Source organism: Erythranthe guttata, chromosome 10, assembly GCF_056151865.1.
Source record: "Erythranthe guttata isolate IM_541 chromosome 10, IM_541, whole genome shotgun sequence".
In the NCBI taxonomy this organism is placed as follows: Eukaryota; Viridiplantae; Streptophyta; class Magnoliopsida; order Lamiales; family Phrymaceae; genus Erythranthe; species Erythranthe guttata.
Genome location: NC_142542.1, coordinates 10,276,719 through 10,302,263, shown reverse-complemented (window position 1 = coordinate 10,302,263; position 25,545 = coordinate 10,276,719). Strand labels below are relative to the sequence as shown.

General features: G+C 39.4%; 1 protein-coding gene and 1 pseudogene across 1 annotated transcript in view; both read left to right on the top strand.

Moving 5' to 3' along the window:
* The first annotated feature begins 8,568 nt into the window (after positions 1 to 8,568).
* The window catches only part of LOC105966437 (uncharacterized), a 39,784-nt gene continuing 22,807 nt past the window's right edge, over positions 8,569 to 25,545 (top strand). The window contains exon 1 of the mRNA XM_088823950.1: positions 8,569 to 9,689. The gene's annotated coding sequence lies outside the window, so the exon portion shown is untranslated. The remainder of the gene's footprint in view (positions 9,690 to 25,545) is intronic.
* On the top strand, positions 9,719 to 16,135 carry LOC148767496 (uncharacterized; annotated as a pseudogene).

The window sequence follows — 25,545 nt, the reverse complement described above, 5'->3', positions numbered from 1 at the left end:
GTGTGCTTGTGGCCTTTAAATAGGGTGCAAAAATATAATAGGGCGGGTTTCCTTGTGTAATTAAAATTCCTTCACTGCGCCCCTACGTCCACCCGGACGGCCGTGTGAGATTGAGAACTAAAATCCGCACGGCCGTGCGGTCTTTTAATTCTCCAGAATTCTGCTTTTTTCACTTTTGGCCCACTTTTTCTCCGAAATTGCAGTTTTCACCCCAAAAGTTGTCAATTCTCCAATTTGCACCTAAAATACAAATAATAACCATATTAAGCACCAATTATCGTAAAAACACATCAAAAGCTCCAATTAAAAGGTACAATTAAGTGTATAAATATACACTTAACAGTAGCCATTATTGAGATTTGTGCTTGATGATGTGTTCTATAATTAATTGCGTATGAATACATTAATTGAATCTAGAGTATTAGAATCGTAATACACGCAGAAGCGGGTTATGATTAATTTAGCATCTCAGGTTAATAATTCAAGATAATTATTTGCATGATTGAAGAATTTGGGGAATTAATGTGACACCCCCTATAATACATATGGTAAACCGAATTGGTTTACCGATGAAAGTGCGAGCGGAAGCTCCTATTTTCTTCGAATTTCTTATTTATTTATTTATTCAAACAATAAGTCTTATTGAAACTATTCATACTATAAATCCATATCGCAAAGTTAGTATTTTCGAAGACCTAGCGACTAGAAAATCTAGGTCGAGTTTCAAAATGATTTTTTTTTTTTGGTGAAACGTTTAAATAAACTATAATGAAGTAATTATCTAAGCTACCCCATTAACCTTTCTAAAAGTCTTGATTGGTGTCATCTTGATAAAAGCACTTTATCCGTAGAGGGTACTAATAAATCTAACACCCATAAATCCAGTTTAGCAAGGACAAATATGAAATACTAGTTTAGCATATTATTATACATGGACCATGAGTTTCAAAAATGGTCGATACGAGGAAGAGTTATATCCTATACCAAGGATAATAATACGCATGAGCTACTATGGAAATAGTAATTGGCTTAAATACAAAATACAGAAAATATAGGATTATAAGCATCATAAGTAGATCCTCCATACGAGTTCAAATCCCGGAATCGTCTTCTCTAACCGTCAACTAGTTCAATCCAGTGGAGTTAATTCTACTAGTTCCTGCAAACTGAGAATATCTATATGAGCTTTACAAAGCTCAGTGAGGGTATCGAAAACTAACAAAGTTTACACATACGTGCTAATATAAATACACACACACACACACACACCACACACACACATATTTATATATATATATATATATATATATATATATATATATATATATATATATATATATATATATATATATATATATATATATATATATGGGGTCTTAAGATATAAGTCCCTGGTGACAAACTTTATTAGAATTAAATGACAAGTCTAACTAAAATTTGCTTCACATCCTTTATTAAATTCATTCCAAAAATGCCCCTCCACTCACAAATTCGAAATTACACCAAATTGTAAATATACTATGGTGAACTATGGTATTATTTAACATTTTTAAGTTTGCATCTAGCATTTTTTTTAGTTTTTACGTGAACATGTTTTTTTTTTTTTTTTTTTTTTCTTATTTTTTCATTATATAAAAATCTATTTCCCCCCCTTCTTTTCTACATATATTGAAAATTATGATTTTTTTTTTCGGTCGTGGACATCTACAGAAATCCATAGGAAACCGTAATAATCCGTAGTCACCCATAGAGATCTTGATACCCTAACTCCTCCTACTAACCCTAGTCGTCAGACCCATAGACACCCACAGACATCCAAATCGATTTTTTTTTAAAGTTTCCCCACCAAACCTTAATCCGCTCCTCCACCACCACCACCCACCACCACCCACCACCACCCACCATCACCGAGCGCCGCCATCACGCCATCATCCATGCCCAACACCGTCGCCACGCCTTCCGCCATAGATCTGACCTTACACCACCATAGCCGCCGTCTCCTTGCCTCTACAACCATCCCCTTATTGCCGCCGTCTCCACCACCATAACCATCGCCCCCCTCAACACTGGATTGGAGTGGTGCAGAACGAAAGAGACAGAGAGAGATAGCGATATCGAAAAATAGAGAGATAAAGATTGAGAGAGAGAGAGAGAGAGAGAGAGAGAGAGAGAGAGAGAGAGAGAGAGAGAGAGAGAGAGAGAGAGAGAGAGAGAGAGAGAGAGATTGCGAGAGAGAAGAAAAAAGAATTTTTTTTTTTAGAGAAACGTGACTTTAGAATTTATGGATTTAAGTTTAGGGTAAATTAGAGATAAAAGAAAAATTGAGGATGTGACTCATATTTATTTTTCTAAAAATGATTTAGTTCATAAAAAAATATTAAGGTTGTATTCCACATCTAATTATGTTTCCAACTAGGGACCTCTAGGATATTATATATATATATATATATTAAGATATAATTTTTATAATTTATTGATAGTAAAAACATAAAAATATATGATAGTAATTACTGACATGAAACACAAATTTTCATCTTCCCACAAAGTATTAATCACTCTAATAATTTATTTTTACTTACTTATTAATAGCTTGTAATAAGTGGGATTAGTCTATTTTCCCTAAATTAGGTGAGTTCCATAAATATCATTAGTAGGATTCTCATATTTATTTTATTCAAGAAGAAGATGCAGTTATCCGTTTAAAGACATCTCAATATCTCGAAATTTGCAGATTTTAGGTTTTAATGAAGTATAGTTGGCGACTAGAGTAAGATTTTAAATTGAACAATTTCCCTAAATCCCCATTTTTGCCCCAAAAACATTATTTCCTTCAATTCTTCGAGTAAACCATTAAATACCAACCAAATATTTTTAATTTCAACTTTTAATCTAAGCTGAAATCTCAAATTTTAGCTTGACATAAGCTATTCTTACCAAAATTACAGATTAGTCATCCACTTCTCTAGATCTCCACATCCAAACCCTTAAAGTTAACAAAATCACTAATTTCTCCATAACTTCTTATAAATCTGAAATCATTTTTAAAATATCATAACAACTCCATGAGTTTACTGATCTTATAAATGGATTACACATGCAATAAGATCTAATGCAAGACATGCCCGAAAATCAAGGTTTTATCACATAAATTCATAAAATCAATTGTGGAGGGTCTCTTAGTGAAATTTTTGAAATTTTGTTTCTTGTTGATATATGATACCTCCATTTGCAGCAAGAATTTCGAATCCTTACCTTAAAATAAAAATAAAAGCTAGCCGAAAGGGAAGAGTTCTTGAGGCCTTTCAATGAAATTCGAAATTTAGAAAAGGGGAAGAAAGAAGAAGAAAGGGGTTTTTAGAACTAAAATGACATTCTTACCTCTTCAAGCATGGAGGTTTAACCAAGCTACTTTGATGGAGCATGACACTGTATAGATTTCAAAATGAGAGGAGTTTTCATTTGTGAAGGGACACCATGTATTTATAGTGTTTTTGGAGTATTCAAGAGCAATGGTTAGATATGGGATTTTCATCTTTTGGTTCGAGAAGTATCATGATAGTTTCAGAGGCGGTTGAGAGGGCTGGAGCTTGGTGAAGACTGATTGCAATGGTGGCCTCGGTGATTTGAGCAAGGGAGAGTCGAAGGGTGTCAGGGAGACAGAGAGAGAGAGTCTCGTGGGCTTCTAATAAGCATGCTTGAGGTGGAGTGTGGGTTTAGACTTAATAGGCAGAGGTTAGTTTTATAGTATATCTAATAGCACAATTATCACTCGCGTACACACACATACGGCATATCCTTCACACATATATAATTATTATGTTTTATGGTATATGTGTACGAATGTATAAATACACAAAATTATAGCATGCATACATAAATCACACGTATACACACTTACGCACATAATGTCACATTTTTTTTCAATTAAACATTTATCAAATAAGTCATATTATTCGAAATTGTTATAGCACATAATATTTCATGTATAGGCTTAATATTATCAAATACCAAAATTCATATAGCATAAAAAATAATGTTAGTAAAATTATGGTGGGGTGTTACAATCTTCCCCTCTTAAGAAATTTTGTCCCCAAAATCTGTTACTTGTCCCGAATAATTCGGGGTAGAGGCTCCTCATTTCCGATTTTCGTTCCCATATAGCTTCTTCAGGGGTGTGATTGTGCCAATTTATTTTGACTAGATGAATCTCCCGGTTTCGAAGTGTTTTGATTTTAGAATCACGAATTTGGAGAGGTTTTTCTTCATAAGAGAGGTTAGGGTTCAGTTCGATGGGTTCGGTCTTGAGAATGTGATCTCAACTGGAAATATATTTGCGAAGCATAGAGACATGGAATACGTTGTGAATTATAGATAGACTAGGAGGGAGTGCTAGGCGTTAGGCGCGAATGCCTATTTTCTCGAGTATTTCAAACGGTCCGATATATCGGGGGATAACTTGCCTCGGTTTCCAAATCGTATAACTCCTTTAAAAGGTGCCACTTTTAGGAAAACTAATTCTCTGACCTCGAACTCTAAATATCGCCTTCTTTTGCTAGCGTAGCTTTGTTGTCAGTGGGCGACTCAAATATTTTCTCGGATATTTTGAATTATGTCCATCGTTTGCTGGACCAAGTCGGGTCCGAGAAGTTTTCTTTCTCTAACTTCCTCCCAGTGGAGTGGGGACCTGCACTTCCGTCTGCAAAGCGCTTCGTGCGGCGCCATCCCGATAGATGATTGTAAGCTATTATTATAAGCAAATTCTATTAACGGTAGTCAGGATTCCCAGTTGCCTCCGAAGTCAAGTATACAAGCTCGAAGTAGGTCTTCGAGAGTTTTGATTGTGCGTTCCGACTGACCATCGGTTAGGGGGTGAAAAGCAGTACTAAAGGACAATTTGGTTCCAAGAGTTATATGCAAACTTTTTCCAGAATCTTGAAGTGAATCGTTGGTCTCGATCAGAATGATAGAAGTCGGAATACTATGGAGTCGAACGATTTCTCGCATATAGAGTTCTGCGAGTTTATCTAAGCTAAATGTCATACGAATTGGAAGAAAATGGGCTGATTTAGTTAGCCGATCAACAATTACCCAAATAGAGTCGGATCCGCGTTGAGTCTTTGGAAACCCTTGAACAAAGTCCATCGTTATCACTTCCCACTTCCATTCTAGAATTAGATTTGGTTGTAGTAGACCTCCGGGTCGTTGGTGTTCAGTCTTGATTTGTTGGCAAGTGAGACATTCGGCGACAAATTGAGCTACATCTTTATTCATTTCGGGCCACCAATAAAGTTTTTTCAAGTCTTGGTACATCTTGGTCGATCCAGGGTGACAGGTAATGTGGTTTGATGTGCTTCAATTAAGACGAGTCGTTTGATTTTTTCATTCTTGGGAATATAAGTGCGGTTTTGAAATTGAAGAAGGCCGTCTTTGGAAATCTGGAATTCAGGGTTTGATTCGAGATTTGCACGAATTTTCCGAATTTGGAGATCTTGGTCTTGAGCGGACTTTACGAGGTCTCTGAGGTCCGATTTAACCACTAAAGCATTCATTGATTTTCGACTAAGGGCGTCGGCCACAACATTTGCTTTTCCGGGGTGGTACATGATTTCGCTGTCATAGTCTTTAACTAGTTCGAGCCATCTTCGTTGTCTCATATTCAACTCCATTTGCGTGAAGAAATACTTCAGGCTTTTGTGATCAGTGTAAATAGTGCACTTGTGCCTTAGAGGTAGTGGTGCCTGATTTTAAGTGCAAAGACCACTGCTGCAAGTTCTAGATCATGAGTTGGATAGTTCTTCTCGTACTCCTTGAGTTGCCGGGAGTCCTAAGATATAACCTTCCCATTTTTCATAAGTACAGCACTCAACCCGAGCTTGGAAGCGTCGCTATAGATCACAAATTATCCATATTAGTCAGGTAGTGAAAGAATTGGAGTGGTGGTTAAGCGTTTCTTTAGCTCTTGGAAGCTGGTCTCACAGTCTGGGGTCCACTGGTATTTGACTTCTTTCTTCATGAGTCGGGTGAGTGGTGATGCGATTTTCGAGAAATCTTGAACGAATTTCCGATAATATCCGACTAGGCCAAGGAAGATCCTTATTTCTCTTTGGAGTTGGCAACTGCTCCTACTTTGCCGGGGTTGACGGATAGTCCTTCGGAAGAAATAATATGACCAAGGAAAGTCACACTGGATAGCCAAAATTTACATTTACTGAACTTGGCATAAAATTGATGTGCTCGGGGTGTTTGAAATACTGTTTTTAATTGGGAGATATGGTCTTCTCGGTTTTTGGAGTATATAAGAATATCATCGATAAAGAAAATGATAAATTGGTCTAGGTACTGATGAAAAACTCGGTTCATAAGGTCCATAAAAGCGGCAGAGGCATTGGTCAACCTAAAGGGCATGAATACAAATTCATAATGGCCATATCGGCTTCGGAAAGAAGTTTTAGGAATATCAGTTTCCTTGACTTTGAGTTGGTGGTAACCTGACCGAAGGTCGATGTTGGAAAAAAATGGATGACCCTTGGAGTTGGTCAAAGAGATCGTCTATGCGGGGTAGGGGTACTTATTTTTCATGGTCACTTTATTCAACTCTCGGTAGTCAATGTAAAGGCGGAAAGATCCGTCTTTCTTCTTAACGAACAGTACTGGGGCTCCCACGGGGAGTGACTGGGGACGGACGTAAACTTTATCGAGTAATTCTTGATTTTTCAATTCTATGAGTTCCACATGAGCCATACAATACGGGGCTTTTGAGATTAGTTCCGTTCCAGGAACAAGATTAATCTCGAATTCAATTTCACGATCAGGTGGTAGTCCGGGCAGATCGTCGGGGAAAACGTCGGGAAATTCTTGAACAATGGGAAATTCGGATATTTTTGGTTGGGGTTTTGGTACAGTTTCTAGAACGTGTACTAGGTAACCGGTATGTCCTTTGTTAATAAGCTTGATGGCTTTGATTGCGGCTATAATGGGGGTTAGGGTTTCGGTATTGCCTCAAAATTTCAAAAGTGTTTTATTAGGGAGAGAAAAGCTCACGGTCCCTAGGGCGCAATCGATTTGAGCGTTGAATTTGGTTAGCCAGTCCATTCCCATAATGAGATCGAAATTTTGAATCGTTAAGACGATGAGATCGAAGTTCATGGTTTGGTCTTGGACTCGAATAGAACAATTCTTTACCACTTTGTTTGTCATCATTTCTTCCCTCGAGGGTATGGAAATGCAATAATTGTGACTCACTTGTGTCGGTATCAGGCTAAGGCATACACACACGTTGGTAGACATAAAGGAATGCGTAGAGCCGGAATCAATCAAAGCATACACAGGTTCTCCGAGAAAAAAAAATGGTACCTGCGATCATTGTCGGGTCTTGTTGAGCTTGCTCCCGGGTCATGGAAAATGCGCGGCCGAGGACTCGAGTTTGAGCGTTGGGGCAGTCCCTCGCCTTCTGACCGGGCTTTTTGCATCGGAAACACGAGTTTGTGCCTTTTACATAGATCCCAAAGTGTGCTTTTCCACAGTTTGAGCAAGTTGGTGCTACCGGTTGAAGGTTTGGAGTTTGGACTTTCATCACTTTGAATTTGTGATTCCCAAAGTTAGTTTTCTTCCATGGTCGCTGTGTGGGTGCCTGGGGCCGCTTCCCTTGCTGAATTCCCTTCTCGTCTTGGGAAGCTGTTAGTGCTTTGTCCACCATTTGCCGAAAGGTGGTGGCATCGGACATGCGGATGTCCCGCTACAACAAATGTATTCTTTAATAGGATTTGTTTATAGCGTTTCCAACATAAGTGTTGTAATAGATATTTAATTAATATTAATAATAAAAACGCTATAGTTGATTTTTGCCGCTATTTGTCAAAACAATTGGCAAAAAAGAACAACTATGCCGCGTATTAGAATTCTTTAGCGCATTAGAACTCTGTCGTCTCTCCATCTTCCCTTAAACACGCAACAGTTTGAAGAACATCATCTATGAATTTTGAATCCTCTCCACGCTGAATTTTTTTCCGATCACCTGGCATCGCTCACGCAAGCAGATAAATCTGAGTCGGTGCCCCAAATTATCGCCCCAAAATATTCGTCATATAGACAACCGTCTCTCTAGTCCAAATTGTTGGTGTTTTCTTGCCCACTCCATTCTTAATAAGCTATACCCGGTATGGACGCTATCAATTTTTGGATTTGTTTATTAACCTTTTATTTTTTTAAAGAAGCCCTAATTCCCTAAATTTATTTCTCTTATTTGTGATTTTGGGTGTTCTTTCATGGTTGGGATCTAGACTTCATGAGGTACTAAATTAATTGTCGTCGTGCTGGTGATTCTTGTTGTGCACTAGAAATTAAAGGCAATACTTGTCCTTCTTGTCCTTTGTTTTCTAATATTGTACATAAAACAACTTGTATGTGGTAGTGATTAAACTCAATATCATGTATTTAAATCGCTCGCTCTTAAGGAATATAAATTGATAGAATCCAATTTATTAAAGACAATTTAAATTTTCAAAATTTGTTGATAGTATATGGCTATATGCAGTTTTGTTTTACTCTTCTTGATCTGCATGGTACAAAGTTTATCATGATTCTCTCAAATATGTGTATCTTGATTTATTTAAATACGTTAAGGATATAGTCTGTTTTGATGAAACTGTTTTGGGATATTAGGATATTAATATGTGAGAATAATTATGTGCTACATACTACTTTAATAATTGTGTGTTGTTTAGTGGAGTTTGTGTTTTTGAAATTAAAATCCAACTTAAGATGGAATTGTCGGGCTCAATGTCAATCATATTGAGCTTGCTCGTTCCTATTCTCGAACAACCTTTTCGACAGTAACTAGATTCATACTCACGTATTAAACAATATAATTTGTTAGATTCATATTTGATGGTAAACTTTAATTAGTTTTTAGGGATTAATCATGGACGCTTAATAGTTTAACAAAAAATCAAATGGTGATTATGTTTTTTATGTCCACTAAAAATAAATAAATTAATTTTATAGGTAATAACTCAGCTTTGTGTGAGGAGAGTTAGAAATTGAAATTTACTGTTTTAAAACATAGGTATGAATATATGTAATCACTTTACTGGTTGATAGTCTATAATAATTTTTTTAGGATAGTCAACAACAATCACTAAAGTGATTGTGTTTTTTGTAACAAAAATATTGGCGTCAAGAATCTGATTTTCGTCTTTTCATATTTCACTACTAGAGAATAACGAAAGGGGAAGGTTTATGATATTTTACAATAACTATATAATTATTATAAGTATCAATTAGTATTGATCCATGATAGTGGTCCCGACAAATTTAAAAACTATTTATTTTTAATGATTAAGCTAAAGCATTGTGTCTTGTTTTATTTGTTTCAATTTTATTTCATAAAATATAATTCAACTTTTCTCTATTTCCTAGCACATAGTGTTGCCTGAATTTTGTATTTGTTGGTTCACTTTCAATTTTTGATTGTGTAATTTGTGTGCTATATTTATGTGATGCTGGTTCTTAGAAATCCGTTGCACGCATTATTGTGATAGAGTAGTTTATGCTATAATGAAATCTCATTTTAGTTTCATTTTTTGAACTTGCATAACTTACAAGTAGTTTTTAATGTTTGAATTCTAGAATTTGCTTTGTTTAAGTGGTATGTCCAATATGCTGGATAAAAGTTGGGTGCGTCTTAGCAGGTAAAAAAATTATTATGGTAGTCATGATTTTTGTTTTAAATAAAGATATCTAGAACAATAGTTTTTATTTTTCTGTTTTGGTGTTGTGTTCTTTTTTCATAGAGTTGATCCTGAATATGAGAATGGAGCATGGAATTTTGTGAATACAATGCTAAAAAACTTAGGGAATCCAGAGATGATCTTATGCCCTGCATAGATTGTCGCAATGTAGATCACCAGTTTGCTAGTACTGTTGTTAAACATCTAATTACAAGGGGAATGGATGGCAAGTATAAACAAAGACAAGACTGGTACGTGCACGGCGATGATATAACTGTTGAAGATACAAATAACGATGTAGTTAACGATGAGGCTTATAACTTGTATCAGACTGCCCATTTCTTAGATGAAGACTATATGAAGTCTAATCAATTTGTTAATGAAAACCAGGATGAGCCTACGGAAGGCATTCATGATGATGATTTTAAAGCAAAATTAGGAGAAGCAGCAGCACCTTTGTACCCTAACTACTCAAGTTATAACAAATTATCAGGCAATGTAGCTTTACTCCGACTTAAAACTCATAGTGGGTGGTCCAATAAGAGTTTTAATGAACTACTTAGTATATTGGCTGATATGCTCCCAAAGGACAATGTAGTTGAAAAAACATTTTACTTGTTGAAAAAGTTTATCAAGACATTTGAAATTGGGTATGAGAAGATTCATGCTTGTGTCAATGATTGTTGCCTATTTAGAAAAGAGTATCAGGACTTGGAAAACTGCCCTAAATGTGGTGTATCGAGATGGAATATAAACAATAGGACAAATGAGATTAGAAAAGGAGTTGCTGCTAAAATTTTGAGATACTTCCCTATTATCCCTAGGTTTAAAAGGATGTTTAGATCCGAACGAACAGCCGAAGATTTAAGGTGGCATTTTAGTAAGAAAAGCAATGATGGAAAAATGCATCACCCGGTTGATTCTGTAACATGGGACTTGGTTAATGATAAGTGGAAATCATTTGCAGCTGACCCACGAAGTCTTAGACTTGGTCTATCTACCGATAGTTTCAATCCATTTTCTATGTTAAGTTCCATATATAGTTGTTGGCCAGTTATGCTAGTTACATATAACTTGTCTCCACTATTGTGCATGAGTAAAGAGAATATTATGTTAACACTACTTATTCCTGGTCCAAAGCAGCCCGGTAACGACATAGATGTTTATTTACGACCACTTATAGAAGACTTGCAACGATTGTGGCAAGATGAAGTTTAGGCGTATGATACATTTACTAAGAGTATTTTCAAACTTAGAGCAATTTTGTTGTGGACCATCAGTGATTTTCCAGCATATGGTAACCTTGCTGGGTGTTGTACAAAAGGTAAAAAAACATGTCCGCTATGTGGAAAGTATACAGATCACAAATGGTTATCAAATAGCTGAAAATTTGCATATATAGGCCATGGGAAATTTCTACCACCTACACATTCATATCGCGAAAAAAAATCGTGGTTTGACAATAATGTGGAACATCGTAGGAAATTGAAAATCTTGACAGGCCGGAAAATTTGTGATGTTCTCATAAATTTTGTGAATGATTTTGGAAAAATTAAAAATACGAAAAGAAAAAGACCAACCAATAACATTGATGATGATGATGATGATGATGATGATGATGATGATGATGATGATGATGATGATGATGATGGTGATGTTGATGATGATGAAAGTAATGATGCCAGCAATATAGATAATGATCAAGATGAGCTTTTAAGGTGGACGAAAAGATCTATCTTTTTTGATTTGCCATACTGGGAGGTTAGTTTTTATTTCTTAGTGTTTTTTTTCATCCAAGTTAATATTTAAAACAATAAATAATAAGTTTTACTTTCATGATTTTCAAGGAACTTCCATTGCGTCACAATTTAGACGTAATGCACGTAGAGAAAAATGTTTGTGAAAGCATAATAAGTACAATATTGCATTCTGGCAAGTCAAAAGATGGGGTTAGTGCTCGAAAAGATCTACATGACATGCACATCCGAAATGACTTACACCCACAATTTTGTGGTAGCAAAACATATCTACCACCAGCTCCTTGGACATTATCAGTTTGATAAAAAAAAAATTTGCAAGAGACTACATGATTTCAAAGGACCTGATGGTTATTTGGTTAAAAATCGGCAATTGTGTGGCATTAGAAGAATGTAAGATTCTTGGTCTCAAATCTCATGATTATCATGTTCTAATGCAACAGTGGCTCCCAGTTGCTCTACGAGGATTGCTTCCAAAAGGTCCTCGAACCACAATACACCGGTTATGTATTTTCTTTAACAAGTTATGTCAACGTGTAGTTGATCGAGAGAAAATTGCAATACTCGAGGAAGAGGTTATAGAAATTCTATGCATGATTGAAAGATATTTTCCACCATCTTTTTTTGATATTATGGTACATGATGATGCTAAAGTTAGATCACCTTGGATAGTTGAAGTAGGATGAGTTGGAAGAGCAGAGTGGATCACTGGCTCACGAGCTTGATGGCCTTGAGATACCTGCGATCATAGAACACGTGAACTAGGCCGGGGGTTGATCCGGCGGAAACCCCTCCGACGCTCAAGTCAGACGTGCGGATAGTGGAAATAGTCCAGAGAAGACAGTTGATAGTATTGCTCAGTTAATAGGACGTACCTTAACAAAATGAGTAAAACCTCTATTTATATGTCGTTTATTGGGTTGGGTTTGCTTTGTTGGGCCCAAGCCTCATTTTGAAGGTGTTTGGGCTTTCGTGTAGTGGGCCCAATTATTAGATAATTTGTAGGCCCATTGGGTTGGGCCAATTAGGCATATCATTAAGCCCCCCACTCTCGAGTCTATGTGGGGGCCATGTTGAAATGAGTGACAGATCGTGTCGAGAGTAAAACTTGTAATAGTCGATGGTGTGCGAAAACACGTTGGAGCGTGTGTCGGAGGGGCGTGAATGCGCGTCGGCGCGTAGCGCGACCAAGTTGCCGCGATGTAAGTTACTTGAGTCGTCGGTGTTGTCCCGCGACGATGTAGTAGCGAATTATCTCCTCGTGGGAGTTGTCTCGTCGCGGGGTAATGGAATTGATCGAGTATCTCCTCGTGGGAGTTGTCTCGCGATAATGTAATAGCACAGAGCTAGTATTCTCCTCGTGGGAGTTGTTATTTATCGACATTGTCAATGTTTTGACGCGTTGCTTGTATGTGTTTACATATAGCCTTGAGCGTGATGTACTTGAGGAGGGAATCCGGCTCTCAATATTTTTTTTATGGGGAGCGTGCCCCTTGTTAGACCTCGTGGGTCGTAAGTATGTTTTGACCGTGGCCACGTTTTAATGAAGGACCCATGGAAAACAAGTAGATAAAAATTTGAGTAATCAAGCTGGCCAGGCTATATAGATTCCCATAATATTTCTAAGTGTTTCTAGGATTGTAATCGTCTAACTTGAGCTTGCGATTATATAGTGAATTTCGGGCGAGTTGTCTCCTCATGGGAGTTGTCTCGCAGCGAAGTTGTAGGAGCATTGGACGCGCGACTGGGGAGCAAGCGGATTCAGGTTGCTCTGAGCGAGTTGTCTCTTCGTTGGAGTTGTCTCGCATCGAGTCTTATTACAGAGCGAGGTGGCTCCTCGTGGGAGTTGCGTTGCGACGAATTTGTAGTGCTGAGCGAGTTGGCTCCTCGTGTGAGTTGTCTCGCTGCGGGTTGTGGTACCGAGCGAGTTGGCTCCTCATGGTAGTTTTTTCATTGCGGGTTCGTAGTACCGAGCGAGTTGGTTCATCGTGGGAGTTGTCTTGCAACGAATTTGTAGTGCCGAGCAAGTTGGCTCCTCGTGTGAGTTGTCTCGCTGCGGGTTGTGGTACCGAGCGTGTTGGCTCCTCGTGGGAGTTGTCTCGCTGCGGGTTCGTAGACCCGAGGGAGTTGGCTACACGTGGGAGTTGTCTCGCAATGGGTTATAGGACGGAGAAAGTTATCTCCTCGTGGGATTTGTCTCGCTATGGGTTGTAGTTCCGAGCGAGTAGGCTCCTCGTGGGAGTTGCCTCGCAACGGGTTATAGGACCGAGCGAGTTATCTCCTCGTGGGAGTTGTCTCGCTACGTGTTGTAGTCTTGAGCGAGTTGGCTCCTCGTGGGAGTTGTCTCGCATCGAGTTGTAGTCCTAGCGAGTTATCTCCTCGTAGGAGTTATCTCGCAATCCCCCCACTCTCGATTCGATGTGGGAGTCAAGTCGAAAAAGGTACCGGATCGTATCGAGGGTAGATCTGTGTTGTAGTGTTCTGTTAATTGTTGGCATGGCGTAGAGAAATATAAATTTGTATTTATCTATTTGGGAGCGTGCGCGAATTGGTGTGGCACGTTGGAGAGCGCGCGCGATTTGGTGGAGCGAGTTGAAATTCTCACGCGATTTGGTGAAGTGCGTCCAAATCTACGTGCGATTTGGTGGAGAGCACAAAGATTTACGCGCGATCTTAGCTATGCGCGCGCTCCAAGGCAGGAGAGGCTGCGCATATTGTATGACGCGCGCATTGGAGAAAGCGCGCATGTGGTCACACGTGCTTTGTAGATCGCACGGTAGGCTGCTATGTTAGTTCAATTTGCGTGCACTGGGAGGCGCGCTCCTTTAAAGCACGGAGAGAGAGAGTGAAGGGCTGCCAAAAAATACATGGGGAGTCGTGTTGCATTTAATTGATGGAGAGAGAGTGTGAAAGCTGACAAGGTTTTTATGGGGAGGCGTGCGCGTTCCTTTGTATGGACAGAGAAAGGAGATGTGATGCAGCATATTGCTTTATTCACTTTTTCCTTTTTTTTTTTTGTTTTTTTTTATCTGCTGACGCGCGCGCGTCTGGCGCGTGGACGCCACGCGCGCGTGCTGAGCACTCGCGTTTTTTTCTCTTCTTCTGCGCGCGCTATCCGAGGTCGGCGGCCCTCGCGCGTGTTGTGCACGCGCCAGCCCCCCTCTGTTTTTTTTTTACTACGTCCACATGTCCACCCTTTGGGGATAATTTTCCATCTTGTTTTGGGGGCACTATAATCCCCCAGGGAGTCGATAACCCTGGCGAACGAAATGTTTTGGGGGCACTGTAAACCCCCAGGGAGTCGATAACCCTTGGCGAACGAAATATTTTGGGGGCACTATAAACCCCCAGGGAGTCGATAACCCTTGGCGAACGAAATATTTTGGGGGCACTGTAAACCCCCACGGAGTCGATAACCCTTGTCGAACGAAATGTTAGATCACCTTAGATAGTTGAAGTAGGATGAGCTGGAAGAGCAGAGTGGATCACTGGCTCACGAGCTTGATGGCCTTGAGATACCTGCGATCATGGAATACGTGAACTAGGCCGGGGGTTGATCCAGCGGAAACCCCTCCGACGCTCAAGTCAGACGTGCGGATAGAGGAAATAGTCCAGAGAATACAGTTGATAGTATTGCTCAGTTAATAGGACGTACCTTAACAAAATGAGTAAAACCTCTATTTATATGTCGTTTATTGGGTTGGGTTTGCTTTGTTGGGCCCAAGCCTCATTTTGAAGGTGTTTGGGCTTTCGTGTAGTGGGCCCAATTATTAGATAATTTGTAGGCCCATTGGGTTTGGCCAATTAGGCATATCAGTACACTTAATAGTTCATCTAGGAAGAGAAGTTCGATTATGTGGACCTGTTCACTTTAGTTGGATGTATCCATTTGAGAGGTAATTATTATTCTATTTTATTTTTCTGATTCATATTTAAGTTTAGTTACACTTTTTACAAGTTGTTTTTTGTTTAGATATATGAAGATACTCAAAGACTATGTACGAAATTATGCACGACCAGAAGGGTGTATCGCTGAATCATATTTTGGAGAAGAATGTATTAGATTTTGTAGTGAGTTTTTGAAAAAATCTATACGGGTAGAGGAAAAAGAGACTCGCAATGATGAATTTTCCAATTTCTGGACCCACGTCAATAACATTAAGCAACCGAGACAAAAGAATTGCACATCTTGCTGTTCTTATAAATACATCTGTAGTGGATCCATATTTAGAGTAAGTACGATTTAATTTTCAAATTTATATTTTATAAGCAAATACTTAGTTAACTTTCTTAATAGCATGCACTTGACGGAGTTGCAAGACTCAAACGTGCGTTTAAGAAAATAATCAACATTGCTTTGGAGTAGACATACCGAAAAATTTGCAGAATGGATAAAAGATAAGGTTAGGTGAAGTTGTTAAGTATTATTTTTATTTATTTAATTACTGTATACTTATTTAAAAATACTTTGTATACATTTTGATGAATTAAATAATCTACACTATTACAGATCCCTATTGATTCAATTAGTCACTCCAATACATTGAAATGGATCGCATATGGACCACAGGAAAATGCGTTGTCTTATACTAGATATATTATCAATGGACAACGATTTCACACAAAAGATGTCCATAAAGAAACCCAAAATAGTGGGGTGGTTTACGAGGCAACTAGCTTGTGTAGAGCCAGTGCAAAGGATACATCACAAGTGATACGATCCAGCCAATTACGCGAGGTAGTGCCGAGCTGGATGAAGGAGTTAATGACTTGGACGAGCTGCATGTGCCAAGAGGACCGATTACCCGAGCTCGGGCCAAGCGCATTGAAGCAGCCATGCTTAACTTAGTAGAACACGAGCTCCAAAATGAAGAATTGACGAAGTCTAGTTCGATCCCAGCTGAGCTTAATTGGAGCGAATTATCGGGCCAGATTGTGAAGCAAGCCGAGCTCAAGGACTTGAGCCCGTCTAGTCATCCAGCCAAGAAGCCATGACTTGGAAAAGATGATTATTATTAATTTTCGTATTTTATTATTAGACAATTTATTTCTTGTTATTTAGAGTCCTATTTGGACTAGATTTAGTTTATTTCGTTATTTCCTTATAATAGATAAGTTAGGATTTATTTTCCTTGTTAGATTAGGTCTCTTTGACACTTATAAATAGGTTGCTTTAGGGTCATTATTATTTGGACGTTTTTAAGTATTATTTTGAGAGATTAAAATTCTCCTTCGTTGTTCTTCAACAACTCTTCGGGATATTTTGCGAGTGGATTCTTGTGAATTATTCTTAGCACTATAGTATTGGTTTCTGATTCATTATAATCACGGGGTCAATACTTCCACCTTGATAATATTAGTTTCTAGCTCTCTATAGCTACGGGGTCAATATTCCGAATTCCGCCAATCGAATCCTTTATTTTTTGGACGTTCCGTTCTTGCTTCCGCATAAGATTATTGGGTCCCGTAACAAGTTCTACGGGGTTCGTATCAGTTGGTAACCAGAGCCAACATCCAAAACAGGTTTCACCTATCTTTATCTTTATTTTTGAGTCAGTCTTGTTCGTCTCATCGTAGTTTTCTTTTGTCTTTTGTTGAGTCTTCTAGTCCTCTTTTCTCTTATTCTTCGTTCAGTTGTTTAGAGTCAAAAATAAAAATCAATCGAATTTTTGGTTATTTGTTTTGAGTTTGTTTGAGTCTAAGTTAAGTTTTGTCAAAAGTCCAAAAAAAAAAAAAAAAAATCGAAATTTATCTTTTATTTGTAGTTTGTTAGAGCCCAAGTTAGGTTTTGTTAGTGTCGTTAAAAATAAAAAAAGAAAAAAAAAATAGCTTTGATCATGTCCGAGAAGGTTGGTTATAAAGAAGAAAGAATTGAGCAGCGTAGGATGTCGCCAATGGATAAACACTTCCAAAAACTCCAAGATCGGATGGAAGGAATTGTTACCCAACTAAAGGAACTACGCAAAGATCAACATGTTCGAGGGCCATACGTACAGCGTGATGTGCACGAACCAGTTATACCTTATCCTGATAAAGAGGTAGATCGTGATGGAGATTTTGGTGTGAACACTACAAAATCAAGGAGGGAGAGTATGGGACGAGGGTTTGGAATGGATAGATCGAGCCGAGGATATTATGGTCGAGAAAGAGATGGCGTAGATCAAAACTTCAGCTCACTCAAGTTGACAATACCATCTTTCCAAGGTAAGAGTGATCCTGATGCGTACATTCAATGGGAAAGAAAGCTTGAGCTCGTATTCGATTATCATTATTATTCCGAGAAGAAGAAGGTGAAGCTCGCCGTCGAAGCGTTTGTTGACTATGCAATTACTTGGTGGGATCAATTTGTCTTAACTAGGCGCCGCTGTGGCGAACCACCAATTGAAGATTGGGAGTCCATGAAGGCAATCATGAGAAGGAGGTTCGTCCCTTCACAATATTATGTTGGGGATCGTGCATGTATACGCAGCGGAATTTAAAAATTTTATATCGAACTAGTTTCGATTACATGCATAAACTAATCACATAGTCAACGTACCTTAACGCTTCCGCCATACATATGGTAATTATCGATTTAATTGAAAAATACGTAAAACCGAAAATCACGAAACATGCTTATACTTCATTTCACAAAATCGAAACATGTAATCACGTATTACTCATGCTCGCAAATTAATAATCATACAAACATGTTCGAATCGAATTACGAAAGTTCCGATTTAATTACCTCTTGTAGCGTGCGATTTCGACGAATCGAAATCCTAGAACGAGTCACGTACAAGCTGCAAATTACCAATCCTCGGGGCTGCAATTCACGGCTGGAACAAGCTGATCCAGCAAGCAACGAACGGCGACGAATGGCAGCAGCAGCGGCGGCGCGTGGCAGCAGCAGCGGCGGCGCGTGAGCGGCGGTGCGGCGGTGCGTGGATTCGTCGGGGCAGCAGCTCCTCTCCAATTAGGTTTCACCTCGTATTTTCGACCCACTCGAACTACAACACTAGATGTAAACGAGTTAGATAACAACAAGAATAAAACGAAGGAAACGAGAGAAGAAAACCGGCGGTTTTCCGGCGGTGGTCGGCGGTGGCGCGCCGGTGGAGCAACGGCCGAAGAGGGGAGCGGCTAGGGCTTGAGCGGCTAGGGTTTGGTGCTGAAAATCTGATCTCAAACTCTTGTTTGAGGTCTATTTATACCTAGGGTTTTCAACCCTAGCGGGCTTAAGTCATTGGGCTTGACACACTGATGCATTAAACCCATTCCCTCGTCGGCCTCGTTTCTAATAAACGATCGTTCACAAAATTATAACAAAATTATATTTGTGACGAGCTCAAAGCCCTCGTCGATACGAGTGCCTCTTCAAAATTTCCAATTTCCAAAATTGGAAACTTCCACTTCAGTGGACTTGCTAAATCGGGAAACTTCCCAATTTAGAAAGTTCACTAAATTCCGCATTTCTCTCTTTCTCTACGTTTATTCCGATTCGCAATCCACAATTACGAATCTTGGATTCAATCATATCGACATCCAATCGTTCAAAGATTAACACATTAATCTATGCTTGTTGTTATCAAGGATCTATATTACACGAGAAGTGTGACCCTCAATGGTTCAGGTGTATGCTAGCCGTGGGCTCACAACTCTTTGTGATTCGAACAACACATTGTTCTTATACGAACTCCTCCCAAGAGTCCCGATTAGAGTAAAACTCATTTTACCTAATCCCGATCAAATCGGTGCCCAACGAATCAAGATTGGCGTCTAGCAACTACGCATCATGATTCCCTAGATACAAATGAAGTGCCTGCAAGAACCTTATGATATAGTTAGCGTACAGTACGATCCTTTCGTAGGACATGTCCCGATTGAACTAGAGGCATTGGTTCACCGAGACCTCTTATAAAGTTCAATAACCGTGCGAACGTTCTAGGTATTATAAATCCGTTCGTGTGCGACTTAGGGAAACACATTTCCCTAATCACCCCACTATCAACTCTGGCCAGAGATTCCATGGATTATAAACCGTCAGAACACACAGGACATCCATGACTACTCAAGCGCTCGAATCCCCTACTACAATGCACAGACTTCACACTAGATTTCGGATTGCCCGAACGTTGGCCCTTGGAGTGGTCCGCGGTGGGACTCAGGGACAGGTCACGATACAATCGGTCCTCTAGTGAAGTCACGGTGATGTCTGGGTCTTAAGGACTAATGGTGTACAACTATATCTTAGAAACCTATTACTCGATGAATGAGAACCACTTATAGATTTCTAGGGCGAGGGAGTTCAGTGAACTCATCCAGTATGAGCACCCACTCAAGTATGCCGATGTCACAACACCGAGGACTGATGAGACGCAGTACACATACACTAAGTGCTAGTCTCAAAAGGGAAAGGCCGGTATCCTCATTATTGGCGTAACCCATCGACTAGGAACAAGGTTTAACAGTTACATTACATTGCTGAGTTATCTCACGATTCTACTAGATCAACTCACAGTAATAGAGTAACCCGTTAGGACTATATCTATGCTGCTTGCATGGGATAACAGATATAGAATGCCAAATAAGATATTTTATTATTACGAACGAAAAAACGATTGTTTTATTACAAGATAAAAGGAAAGACCACAGCCACAAGTTGGCTTGTTGGTCACCTACTCCAACAATCTCCCACTTGACCTAAAGCCAACTACTCATAAATCTAAGTCCCATCGACTCTCGATGTTTCTCGTGGACTGATCCTGACAATGGCTTGGTGAAGGGATCTGCAATATTGTCCTCCGAGGTGACTCTGTCTAGCTTGACTTCACCTCTCTCTATGATCTCTCGGATCACATGGTATTTTCTCAACACGTGCTTCGACTTCTGATGAGCTCTTGGTTCCTTAGCTTGCGCTACGGCTCCGTTGTTATCGCAGTACAGCCGTACTGGATCGCTAGCGTTCGGAAATACACCCAACTCTTGGATGAATTTTCTAATCCATGACCCTTCCTTTGAAGCATCTGATGCTGCAATATATTCAACCTCGGTGGTGGAATCAGCCGTCGTGCCTTGTTTGGAACTCTTCCAACACACGGCACCTCCGTTGACTTTGAATATATACCCCGAGTTTGACTTTGAGTCATCCACGTCCGATTGAAAACTAGAATCCGTGAAGCCTTCTAATTTCAACTCGGTATCCCCATAGACCAAAAACAAATCTCGAGTTCTTCGCAAGTACTTGAGAATGTCCTTCACAGCCTTCCAATGGGCTGGGCCGGGGTCGGACTGATATCTGCTTGTGACGCTCACAGCATACGCAATATCAGGTCGTGTACATAGCATGCCATACATTATGCTTCCTACAGCGGATGCATAAGGTGTCCTTTTCATCTCCTCGATTTCCATTTGCATTTGAGGACGCATGGATTTCGAGAGACGAACCCCATGGGACATTGGAAAGAATCCCTTCTTGGATTCTTCCATGCTAAACCGTTTGAGAACGGTGTCTATGTACATGGATTGGGACAAGCCAAGCAATCTCCTCGATCTATCTCTATAGATCCGTATTCCCAATACGTAGGATGCTTCTCCCAAATCCTTCATCGAGAAACGTGTGGATAACCATACTTTAGTCGACTGCAACATCCCTACATCATTCCCAATGAGTAGTATGTCATCAACATAAAGTACAAGAAAAGTCACTGCACTCCCACTAACCTTCTTGTAGACACAAGGTTCCTCTGGGTTTTTCACAAATTCAAACTTTTTGATAGTTGTGTCGAACCTTTTGTTCCAACTACGGGATGCTTGTTTCAATCCATAAATGGATCGCTGGAGTTTGCAAACCTTTTGCTCATCTCCAGAAGATATGAAGCCTTCCGGCTGCGCCATGTAAATTTCTTCCTCAATGTCCCCATTAAGGAAAGCGGTCTTCACATCCATTTGCCATATCTCGTAGTCATACCACGCAGAGATGACCAGCAAAATCCTAATGGACTTAAGCATAGCAACTGGAGAGAAGGTTTCCTCATAGTCAACTCCTTGCTTTTGAGTATAACCCTTCGCTACCAATCTAGCCTTGTAGGTCGATACCTTTCCATCTACTCCAATTTTCCTCTTATAGATCCACTTGCAGCCTATGGGAATGATTCCCTCGGGTGGATCTACCAAGGTCGATACCTTGTTGGAGTACATAGAGTCCATTTCGGATTTCATGGCATTTAGCCAATGTCCCTTGTCTGTATCCGATACAGCTTCGTTGAAAGTTCTAGGATCACATCCTTGGTCAACTTCATCAACGAGGAATAACCTATCGGGCGCTCTCCGAACTCTTTCAGATCTACGCAGCGACGGTTCAGGAGGTATATTAGTGGTTTGTTGAATTGGTTCATTATCTGATTGTTGTGCTTGAACTTCAGATTGTGGTTCTCGAACTTCTTCGAGATCAACTACACTGCCCTTTCTATCCGATAGAAATTCCTTCTCAAGGAACACGGCATTTCTCGAGACGAACACCTTTGCCTCGGAAACATAGTAGAATTCGTATCCCATGGAATCCTCGGGATATCCCACAAAATAGCATAGGTCGGATTTTCCATCCAACTTATCTCCCACTAGCCGCTTCACGTAAGCGGGACAACCCCATATCCTAATATGTTTAAACGTGGGTTTCTTGGAGTGCCAAAGTTCATAAGGTGTGGAGTTAACTGCTTTGGTATTAACCCTATTCAGCAAATACACGGCAGTTAGGAGTGCATGACCCCACAGGTATGCCGATAGCTCGGTGAACCCCATCATAGATCGAACCATGTCTAACAGTGTTCGATTCCGACGTTCGGAAACTCCATTAAGTTGAGGAGTTCCAGGAGGAGTCCATTGAGACAGAATCCCATTCTCTTTAAGATAGTCTATAAACTCAGTACTTAAGTATTCGCCACCACGATCGGATCGTAGTTTCTTAATACGTCTACCGAGTTGGTTTTCTACTTGGTGTCTAAAATCTTTGAACCTTTCAAAAGTTTCAGACTTATACTTCATTAAGTACACGAAACCATACCTAGAATAATCATCGGTAAAGGTAACGAAGTAGTTAAAACCACCCCAAGCACTAACGCTTAGTGGACCACACACGTCTGAATGGATCAAATCCAAAAGACCCTCGGCCCGTTCCATCTTCCCTTTGAAGGGAGTCTTGGTCATTTTTCCTTTAAGGCAGGATACACAAGTTTGAAGTGATTTAACGTCCTCCAAGGAGAACATTCCTTCACTAACAAACTTGTTCATCCTTCTCAAGGAAATGTGACCTAGTCGAGCGTGCCAAAGTTGTACGGGGTTAAGACTTATATCTTTTCGTTTTGCTGATATAACGTTAATAGGTATTTCACTTGGATTCAGTTCATATAAGTTGTTTATAAGTTGTCCCTTACAAATCATATTTTGTTCCTTTTGTATAATGCAAATCGAATTTCCAAAAACAAAAGTAAAACCTTCATTATCCAAAACAGGAATAGAAATAAGGTTTTGAATAAGTGACGGAACAAATAAACAATTGTTCAAAACAATGGAAAAACTAGAATCCAAAACAGAAAGATAAATTGTCCCAATGGCTTCAGCAACAACCCTTGCTCCGTTGCCCATTCTTAGGTAGGTCTCACCCACATTAAGCTTCCTACTTCTTGTCATGAGCTGCAAATCATTACAAAGATGTGAGCCACAACCAGTATCCAATACCCAAGCAGAAGATTTAACGGACAAGTTAACTTCAACTAAATACGTACCCTTTTCAGAACGTTTCTGATCGAGGTAAGCCTTGCAGTTGCGTCGCCAATGGCCCTTCTTTCCACAATGATGGCAAGCGTCATCAACTTGCTTGGTGACCTTGTCATTCTTCACTCCGCTCGACTCGCCCTTCTCAAGTTTCTTGCTCGGGCCGAAACTCCTTTCTTTCCTTTTCTTCTGGAAAGAACCTTTCTTTGCAGAAGGAGCAACTAGGAGAACTGATTTCTCCTTCTTGATCGTGGACTCATAGCTGACCAACATGTTCAACAACTCATCCAATGGTGGATCGAGCTTGTTCATGTTGAAGTTCACTATGAACGATTCATAAGAACTAGGAAGGGACAGTAGGATCAAATCCACCGAGAGCTCGGCCGGGAGGGTGACATCGAGGCTCGCCAGCTTCTCAAGGAGAGTGATCATCTTGAGACCGTGCTCGTGGACCGAAGCCCCTTCACGCAGCCTCATGGTGATCAACTCCTTGGTAGCTGAGTACCTCGATGCCCTAGTATTCTCACTGTACATGCTTTCAAGATGGTGCTTGATATCATAAGCATGCACGTGAGACTCATACTTCCTCGCGAGCTCTGGCACCATGGATGCTAGCATGTAGCACCTCGCATGGAGGTCGTCCTTCTTCCATGCCTCGAAAGTGGCAGTCTCGTCAGCAGTAGCAGTCGCAGGAAGAGCAGCGGGGGGACGTTCATTGAGCACATAGAGACGCTCCTCGACTTGGAGCACAAGTTTCAGATTGCGAAGCCAATCCAAATAGTTTGGACCGGTGAGTTTGTTTTGGTCGAGGATTGAGGAAAGGGGATGTTTGGACATTGTTGCTGAGAAAATTTTAAGAAGACAATAATTAGAGTTTAGTTCGTAATAATCGTTACAATTAAAATTTTGGGCTTTTATGTTTTAATTGTTCTCCCACTAATTTTATCGAATTCCACCACCCTCTAGCAGACAATCGAGAAAACTTATTTTTCTTTAATGGGCTTTAGGTCCAATAGCGCTAATGTAACCCGTAGTTAATCTATCCCGATTACATAAGCCTAAAGGTAGAGTACTATCAATCACATCACTATGTGACCCTAAAGTTCGATTTACCTCACACTTGATAATGACCTAAGTTAATCTAGCGAATATCAAAATCTTCGTGTGTCAAGTCTAGCCTACCAATATGAGATGTCATAGATCCAACTATATCAAACTAATGCAATCCCTAGTTAATCTAGCCGACAACATTAATCCAATATAATTTTATCTATGACCGTATCTCCATCTAATGTCAATTAAATTACAGCTTATCCCACAATAGCACTCCCCGCTAACACGGCTTACTGCACTATCATGAGAGGCTACACATAATTTAATTGTTGGTAGAAGGAAAGAAAAATTCAACAATTTGGTTTTTCTTTATAGCTTGATAATTATTCTTAATTAAGAATGAGGGATTTTATTTATTAAATCTTATTAGCTCATCGGAAGTTTTAGGTTATGATCGTTTGTGATTCCTACAACTATGTTCTCTAAGTATGTGGAAACGCATATTGATCCTAAGAGAGACATACGATCGTCATCGTACTTAATCACAATTATTCATCTCATGAATTAATTAATTAATACGATAAATTGCAAATATAATTAACGGACCTCCTTCATTCATAAATCAATCAAATAAGAATGAAGTCCATTAGTTATTTGCTATCTAATTTGTGTTCCATTAATTAAACTAATTTAACGATTAAATTAAATAATTAATCCAACACTATTCTTTGAATTCAAATTAAATTAATGGATCAATTATCTAATTTGGGTTTAATTGATAAATAATTTCAAAAATTAAAAATCAATTAATTTTTAATATTAATTTCAGAAAATCAAATTAATTTTTTTTTTTTTTTTTTTTTTTGTGCTGACCGGACCGGTCGGACCGGTCCGACCGGACCGGTTCGGTCAGCTGAAAAACAGCAGCAAAAATCGAATTTTTCAAAATTAAATTTTTTTATATTTTCTGAAATATTCAAAATATTTAATTAATATTAAAACACCCAATTAGATAACACCAATAATTCAACAATTCAACAAATCGAAGCATGCTTTCGAAAACGATAAACACGTTGACAAATAAACGATTAACCCGTGGCTCTGATACCACTGTTGGGGATCGTGCATGTATACGCAGCGGAATTTAAAAATTTTATATCGAACTAGTTTCGATTACATGCATAAACTAATCACATAGTCAACGTACCTTAACGCTTCCGCCATACATATGGTAATTATCGATTTAATTGAAAAAT